Raw genomic sequence first — 8,374 nt, forward strand, 5'->3', positions numbered from 1 at the left:
AACTTATTATTTTTATTTTTCAAATTTTTGAATCATAAACGCTAGTTTGGGGGTTTGGGGTTTGAGTTTGGGTTTAGGGTTTAGGGTTTAAAAAATTTAGTACTTGACATAAAAAAAATTTAATTTCAAACATATTTCACTAAATTATCCAAATCTAAAATAATAATTTGTTTTATATCTAAACTTGTTTATTTTCCATTTTTTTTATTCAATTGTAAATAATAAACTAGTTTGGGGGTTTACAAATATTTTCTTTCGATTATTAGAAATATATCAAAATTTCAAATATATATAGAATACTTTCATTCACTCAGTTTAGGTTTAGGGTTTTACATAGAATACTTTCGAGTTTCTACATCCTCCAAGTTTCTCTGCGCTCGAGTTTCTCTAAATGGAACATGAAGATGAAAAAGTATTTGGTAATGTTTCGGCGACAACAACAAATTTGCAGGTTAAACGACAAAATAGAAGGGATAAAATAGAAGATATGTTGAAGTGAAGGTTTTAACAAAACGTTGAAGGTCAGGTGGAAAATTTGAAGATGCAACAAAATTAAACAAAATGAAATTCCAGAAATCGTCGACGACCAAATGCAAACCTAAATAATGGCGTAAACACTTGACAAAAATAGAATACAAAACACTTTGATTGAATGAATGAATGAATGGATGCAAAATGAATTAATGCAAAACCGAGCCAAACGACATTACGTATCGGGTTTGGGAACACTATAACGACATGGGCATGTAGTTTGAGAACACGACAGAACGACATATGGCGGTGTAGTTTGAGAATACTGGAAAACGACATGGGTCGGGTCGTTTCATTAAGACCATAGAACTACATGGCGAGGTCGTTTCATTACACCATAGAACTACATGGCCGTCGTTTTGACTCTTGATTTAAACTACATGGGTGGAGTGCGTTTGAAACCAAATGCAAATTGTTTGAGACTCTTGTTTTATTCTTATGTATGCAGAATTCTTTTGCCGCTTATATCGGAACCCGATCTTACGCAAACTCAATGATGTGGATTGTCAACCCATTTTTAAGTGATACAACAGAAATTTTACTACCGAAGAGAGGTAAGATTGAGTAGGCATTGATTTCATTTTTTTTTTAAATTTTCTAAATATAATTTTGATTAGCGATAATATTAATAATAGTTTTTTTATGTGTTTAAGTCTTTCTATACATGTGTAATGTAGGCAATCGATTGGGCAACCGCTAGGAAGACAAGTTAATGTTGTTGGGTCATTGAAAAGCTCCGTGTGCCAAAGGAAACCGAAAAGAAGATCAATTTGGCTGAGGTGCTTTCCGGGGTATCGTGGTCACAAGAAGGAAGGCAGAGAATGCTAATAAGAGAAGGTCAGAACCAAGAAATCGGATGTCCATTTGTTAAAAGGTGTTTTCAATAAAGACTGCCGATAGTTGGAAAATTGTCGCTCTTAATGGTGTTCACAACCATCCATCATACACCCTTGGGGACATGCATTTGCTGCTGGACTAACCGTTCGGAGTTAAATATTTGTCAAAGACGTAAAAGTGAGATAAAACCCAAACAAATATTGGATTCCATCGAATAGGTATCATGATAACATCTCTAGTATATCCCAAGTCTACTACCGCAGCGGCGGTGAGGAAATCGATATGAATCGGTCTCACACAATTACTGAGATTATGTGAGTTGTTAACAAAAGAACATTATTTTGGCGAGTCGAGACAGGATGGGGAATACCGGTGAGATAACCGGGATTGTTACGGGCCCATCCGTAAGGTGTTAAGTCGTTCTGACTTTTCCAACGGTTTTCATGTTAGATCGCCACTCACAAAACTAACGGTATGGGGTGTGGCGCTTCGTGCGGTTTGTTGGGGTGACTTCAACGGAATCTTTCAATCGGCAGGTCAGCTTCGGTCTGAAACAACAATCGACTGTAGTGGGCCCCTGCATCATTTTAATGGCGCGGTGGCCATAAACCCCATCCGTGATGGGAACCGATGGGGACATACCGATGAAGGCCGACAGAGTTTTTCCTAGCACAAGCATCTATGTGGATGGCATGTCGCCACGCGCGCCCTTTCAAAAATGTTACGACATTTTTCCAACCACGAGAACTTGTAGAAGGCCCGTTCTCGTGGAACACCGGTGAGGGTCAACCGAAGACGAGGTTATTTTCCAACAGATGGATGATTTGGAAAAATATTACGGGTTGAATAACCCCACTTTGTTTGCTATTTTGTGGGGGCTTGTTTCCCCACAGGGGATCGATTCGTATGTTGTTAAAATGACCAACACATTAACTTTGGGAGTACAATCCACCAATGAGTCGAAGGTCTCATGCTCGGTGAAGCTGGGAAATGCAAATGCAACCGTCATGATTTTTTGAGTATGTTTAGCATTTAATCCACCCGACTCTAGAGATCCGCATGTCGAGATTAGAGCTACCTTCGGTATAGAATGATTGGCTTCGTACCACCACCCGATTCCTTTTGTTTGATAACTTCGAGGCCTTGTCTCCGCATAAAGTGTTTAGACTTGTTATTTGAAGAAATAACAAGCGTAAAAGCGTCATTAAAGATGGAGAGATAAGGTGTTGGTGCTATTTTAAGACGGTGCCATGGACCGCCATGTGCTCATGAATTAGTGAGTTTGAAAGAGCAGAAGAGGTCCATCCCTTTATCGACCCCTTTTTGGAAAACATTGTCTCCGCTTCTCCCCAATGTGGAGTGGGTGTTGGTCCCGATGTTGCACCCCGATGGACTTGTTCATGAATAGGTTTGCAACGGTTTAGAAGAAGAGCAAAGGTTATGATTAGGAAGCTTATGGAGATTGCCGCATCGCAGTACATGGCTAGTACCGCCTTTGTGAGGAAGCAAAACCAAAGGTGGGCCGAAGGTGATGAAGAGAAAGCTTCAAACCGGAGATGATAACTCTTGGCGAGATCCATCTCATTTTGAACATTCTCAACGCGGACCATGAAGAGCTGGATGCCGTCACAACCAAACACATGCGCACCCAAACACCCACACTACACCAAGAAAGAAGTCTTCTCCAAAACTACCAAACCCAAAACATCCACACCACACCAACAAATAAGCGCTGCTCCAAAAACACCAAAAAGCAACCACGCGAAAAATAAACCTTCTCCCAAACACCAACGACAGCCATTAAGCCTTCTCAAAAATGTCACACCACGAAAATGTGAGATGGCTTGGGAACTTTGGAAGATCTAGGGTCCTATGATTACGGGTTGGATATTCTCGCCAAGAAAATGCATAAATACATTGTTAGAGTCCATGACCCCGTCATGCGATGGCAACTGGGCGGTTATAGAGCTGCATTGCATTAGGAAGAAGTCAAGAAGAATGGCCACGACGATGAGAAGGAGTTGTAAAGAAGCTTTATCGACAACCTCCCCTTTATTATTACTTTGTATAATCAAAGTGAGGTTTTATATTCGATGAAGGAAATCCCCTGGCATGAAGAAGGTTAACCCTTAAATAAGTGGATGAGCATGCCTTTTGTCCGGATACTTATTTGCTTCAAGATTTAATGTTGTCCTTATGCATTTAGGAGCTCATCGCTCTTCCTTCTCATGCCGGTGAGAACCCAAGCAAATCCGCGAGTGACCTTAAGTGTTGGTAGCGACATGTTGGGGAAATCATTTTGTCAATGTTGAACTTGTTAAGATTGTCCTGGTTCCTCCGATCTTTCAACGGCTTAGAAACTCGATATGAAATTGCTGAAAGTTGAATTTGGCCTTGGCAAGAAGGCAATTGCAATTTATGGCATTGAACATTCCCAATTTAATATGGAAAAGGAGCTTGTTGAAGACCCAACAAGACATGTTATCGATTAAGTTGTTTGTATGTTGTCGATATGATATTTTGATGTAATTTGTATTTTGATGTAATTTGGAACAAGTGTAATTTGATTTGATTTTATGTTATCAATGTTAAGGCTTTTATTTGATTTGATTTGGAAATCCCGAGTAATGATCAAGTTGATTCGATGTAATCAGTGATTTTGAAATCGACGATGGACTAAGTGATATATATTGATGTAATTTGATATTTTAATGTAATTTGGAACAAATGTAATTTTATTTTATTTTTTTGTTATTTGGAAATAATGTTAGGGCTTTTATTTTGATTTGATTTGGAAATCGAAAGATCGATTAAAGTTGATTGAATGACGGCAATCGAGGTGGATTTGGAAATAGAAGCGTCGGTAAGTTGATTCGACGTCAATCGAAAGTGATTTTGAAATCGAATGATCGACTAAGTTGATTCTGGATGGCAATCGGTGGATCGGCTAATTGATTCGGACCGTTACGAAAGTGATTTGAAATAATGTTAGGTATGTTGTCAATAATGACCGAAACTACGGTGAAGTCGTTTGGCTTTAATACAAAAGCGACCCGACCGGTCGTTTGGTCTAAAGGCCAAACGATAATGGTCATGTCGTTTGGCCTTTATACCAAAGCGATGTGGCCATGTCGTTGGCCTTTATACCAAACGATCGGCTGGGTCGCTTGGAGATTAAAAGCGAACGATACGCGTGGTGCGGGTTTGGTTTAAAAGGAAAATCGATCTGGCGGAATTCGTTTGGCCTTTATGCCAAATCTTGGTAGATGGCTTGGAAGAAATTTTTCAAAATTCGTTTTGTTTTTGCCAACACTTTCATATTCATCAAATTCCACTTTTCCATTCAAACATCAAATATCAAAACACTCTCATTCATCAAATTCCACTTTTCACTCAAACATCGATATCAAACACTCTCATTCATCAAATTCATCCATACATAAAAATTCCATTCAAACATTAAACCCTAAACCCTAAACATTAAATTCCATTCAAACATTCATGCAAACATCATATCCATCAATTCATTCCGAAGTTAACAAAAATTACAAACCCTAAACTGAGAACAAATTACATCTATCAAACTAAATTACAAAGTTACAAACCCTAAACTGAAACAAATCAACTATAAAGCCCACCAATGTACTTGCACCTAGTCAAGTTGTGCGCTGTTCAAGGGAGGACCTTGCTTCCTCTGGCGGATCATTCCCGCCAATTCTGGGACCTCTCTCTAGCAAGCGAATCGGTTTCATCGATGACATCGTTTTGTCGAAAAAAGAAAACAAGATAAGTTACCAATCCCAATGCAAAAATCACGCTTAGAAAAACTCAATTAAAAATCACAATACTTACAATCGGTGAACAGGTTAGCAAGGTGTCTCCGGGGAGGGATGAATAGGAAGAAGCTCGGGGTTCACCAAAACTACATGAGAATTCCTCGCATACCAAGTCATGTAGTTTTGATGACACTCCCATGGATAAAACCGAAATAGGTCCCTCGGTTGCGAGTTGAATCACGTGGTTCTGCCGACTCGATAAAGTGGCCCAATATTGGTCCAACTCACCTCATACCCGCGTCCTCGCCCGCGGTTCTTGTTCTCCAATTTGGCATTGGAGGATCTCTAGGTACAAGTTGCACGTGTGACCAACTGACGCGCCACCACCCCGATGGCAGTAAAAGCCTCGACAATGTTGAAAAATATAGCAATCCCTCAAAAATGCAATGTCATCGATGGGGTTTGTATCTCGATATTTTTGTAGGGATGCCAAACAACTTTGAAACAAAATCAAATGTGTCATTAACAACTCTAATGATCAATTACTAAAAATAAATATAAAGAAACTTAAATACCAAATTGTCATTGAATTTAATACTTACATTGAACTCATTCAAATCATCAATTATCGCCGATAAAATCGCAATGCATCACGTTGTCGTAATAGTGTGGAAGCGGCTGGATGTGTCTGTGAGCACGCGGCCGAGGCGAGATATAGTTGAAGTTTGGGACTGTCATGAATACCGGAAAATACTCATAGATCCATGCCTAGATATACACAAATAGTTAACATATTGATAGAGTAATAAAATTAACATTAAAAAAATAAACTCTAAAATACTCAAGTTTTACCTAGAAGAGTCATATAGCCCGTAACCCCTTTCACCTTCGCACATGTGGCGACCGAGACCTCTATATAAAAAAACGCCAAAATTGCCGCACCCCATGCATACTCTTCTATCTCACAATGAATTTCAACAACGGCCTCGGATAACATATAGGCACTCCAGTCCCGGACTTGTCGATAAAAGCGGCACATCCAAAGAAAAAGCGAGAATAAAAGCTCTAATGGTCCGTTGAACATCCCGGAAACTTCGAGGCCTTCTCTACCACATTCCCAAAAGCGTCACATATAAGGGCTATCATGAATCTTGTTAAAAAATGCTTCGGATGAATTCTAGCCTTACTTTTGAAGTGAACTTGCTAGCTTCCATCTCCGCCCTAATCAAATCAATAGGGAGCCCTGACCAAGATGTAAGAGATTTATCGATTGTTGTAAGTTCATCTCAATTTGTCCCTTGCACGCTCTTCCTCTAATCAGGACTCCACAGATTTGGACAACATCGTCCAAAGTCACGATCATCTCCCCAATGGCATATGGAAGGTGTTGGTCTCCGGATGCCATCTCTCCTAAACGCAGAGATCAATGGTGGATCCATATGCTCGTGATAACCTTCCACGAGATCAAACAACCCAAATCCTTCTCAATCGCACGCGGCAAATCTCGGAGACCTTTCACATTCATTTTTGAAATTCCATTGGGATAACCTCGCTAAGTGTGAAACACACTTCAACGCTCCGATCCTCCTGAAACAACCGAAAAGCGCGCATTAGATATATATGAATGAAACAAAAGATTTTGTAAAAGAAAATCAAAGTACACAAGAAAAACAAAATATTACCCTTCTCTCCCAAACATCGCGAAATGCGACATGCACGCGTAGTCATACAACAACTCGACTCATAATGGCCTCCCCATACACACCTCTTTGAAACTCCAAATCATCATTGGATTTTCTTCACGAAATCCAATACCGAGGTGCTTCTTCCACTGTGGTGCGCCTTCTACCACATATTCTTCAACATCATCATCCCGCCATCATCCTCCTCCTCACTCCTCCTCCTCACTCTCACTCTCCTCTTCTACTATACTCTTCCCTTTGTCTAAACCTACATCTAAACCTACATTAGTATCACTATCTACACTATCTACACTATCTTCACTAAACGAATCAACCTCAGGAACCTCAGGAACCTCAGGAACCGCTTTTTCCAAATGGTCCCCTCTACGCGCTGATGCCGTTAAGCCGTCTGCCCTATGTCTTTTTCTTCCAACTGCATCACCGCTAGAGGAACCGCCACCAAACAATTTCTTAACACCCTTCAATGTAGTTTTTGCTACATTCTTCACATTCTTTGATCGAGGACCCATCGCTACAAAGAAAAATAAAATAAGTATTAGTAAACCATATTTAAATAAACAATGTACAAAGAAAACCACTAGAAAAAAGAGATCATCCCAGTTGTAAAACTAATATACTTATAAGCTTGCTATGATAACTCCAAGTATATATGAAGAAATAGAATGAGGCGTTACACTATCCAAATTCTATCGAATTTTGGGCAGTTTCCTTTGTTTAGTCAACATTTCAGATACTTAAACTGTCATAACACGGAAATCAATAATGACATCCTTCCAACAACCATATGTACATAACACCCTATAAAATATTCAACCCACAATACAATTTCTGTCCCTCCTCAAAGCATAGGGGAAACCACCCAAAAAAACTACCTTGATTGTACATTCAAGAAATTTGATAACCAAAGAAAAAGCTTCTCACCTATAATGCTTTACCGCGGTTTTGTTCCCCTCAGATCCGGACCTTAAGCAAGTACTTTCGTAAAAAGTCTTGATGTAATCAAGGTCATTACTCATTAGTCAAGACTCAAGAACATAAGCAATATAAAAGGTGAGTAATGAATGTCTGTACAGAGACACTAATCATAAAATGGTAAAAGTATCTTCTCTTATAACATCAAGCCCTAAAGGAAAATACTAGGTATGAAAGATGAGCACTATGAAAGTTTAGCAACAAGATGTAAAGCAACTCATTTTTAATTTTCAAACGGGGCTCTAAATCACATGTTTGGGGGTATCACCATGGGGTAGCATCGCTAGTATTTCTCTAAAAAGACATTATTACTAAAATGGAGAACTTTATAGAATGTAAAATAATCTCTAACAAAAAGTAGCTTCAAGTCTTGACTTATGCAAATTAAATGTAGTCCAAGTCATATTGCAAAAAGGCGCGCTAATATGACTCCTCGTGTCATTTACTTTCGATCATACTATAGACCAACTTAATAGCATCCTAGATAGTAAAACAACAACCCCAAGTCCGATGATACCCAAACATGGCTAAGCAACTGCGATCACTCATCAAACT

This window comes from Coptis chinensis, chromosome 2 (genome assembly GCF_015680905.1).
Source record: "Coptis chinensis isolate HL-2020 chromosome 2, ASM1568090v1, whole genome shotgun sequence".
NCBI classification, from domain to species: domain Eukaryota; kingdom Viridiplantae; phylum Streptophyta; class Magnoliopsida; order Ranunculales; family Ranunculaceae; genus Coptis; species Coptis chinensis.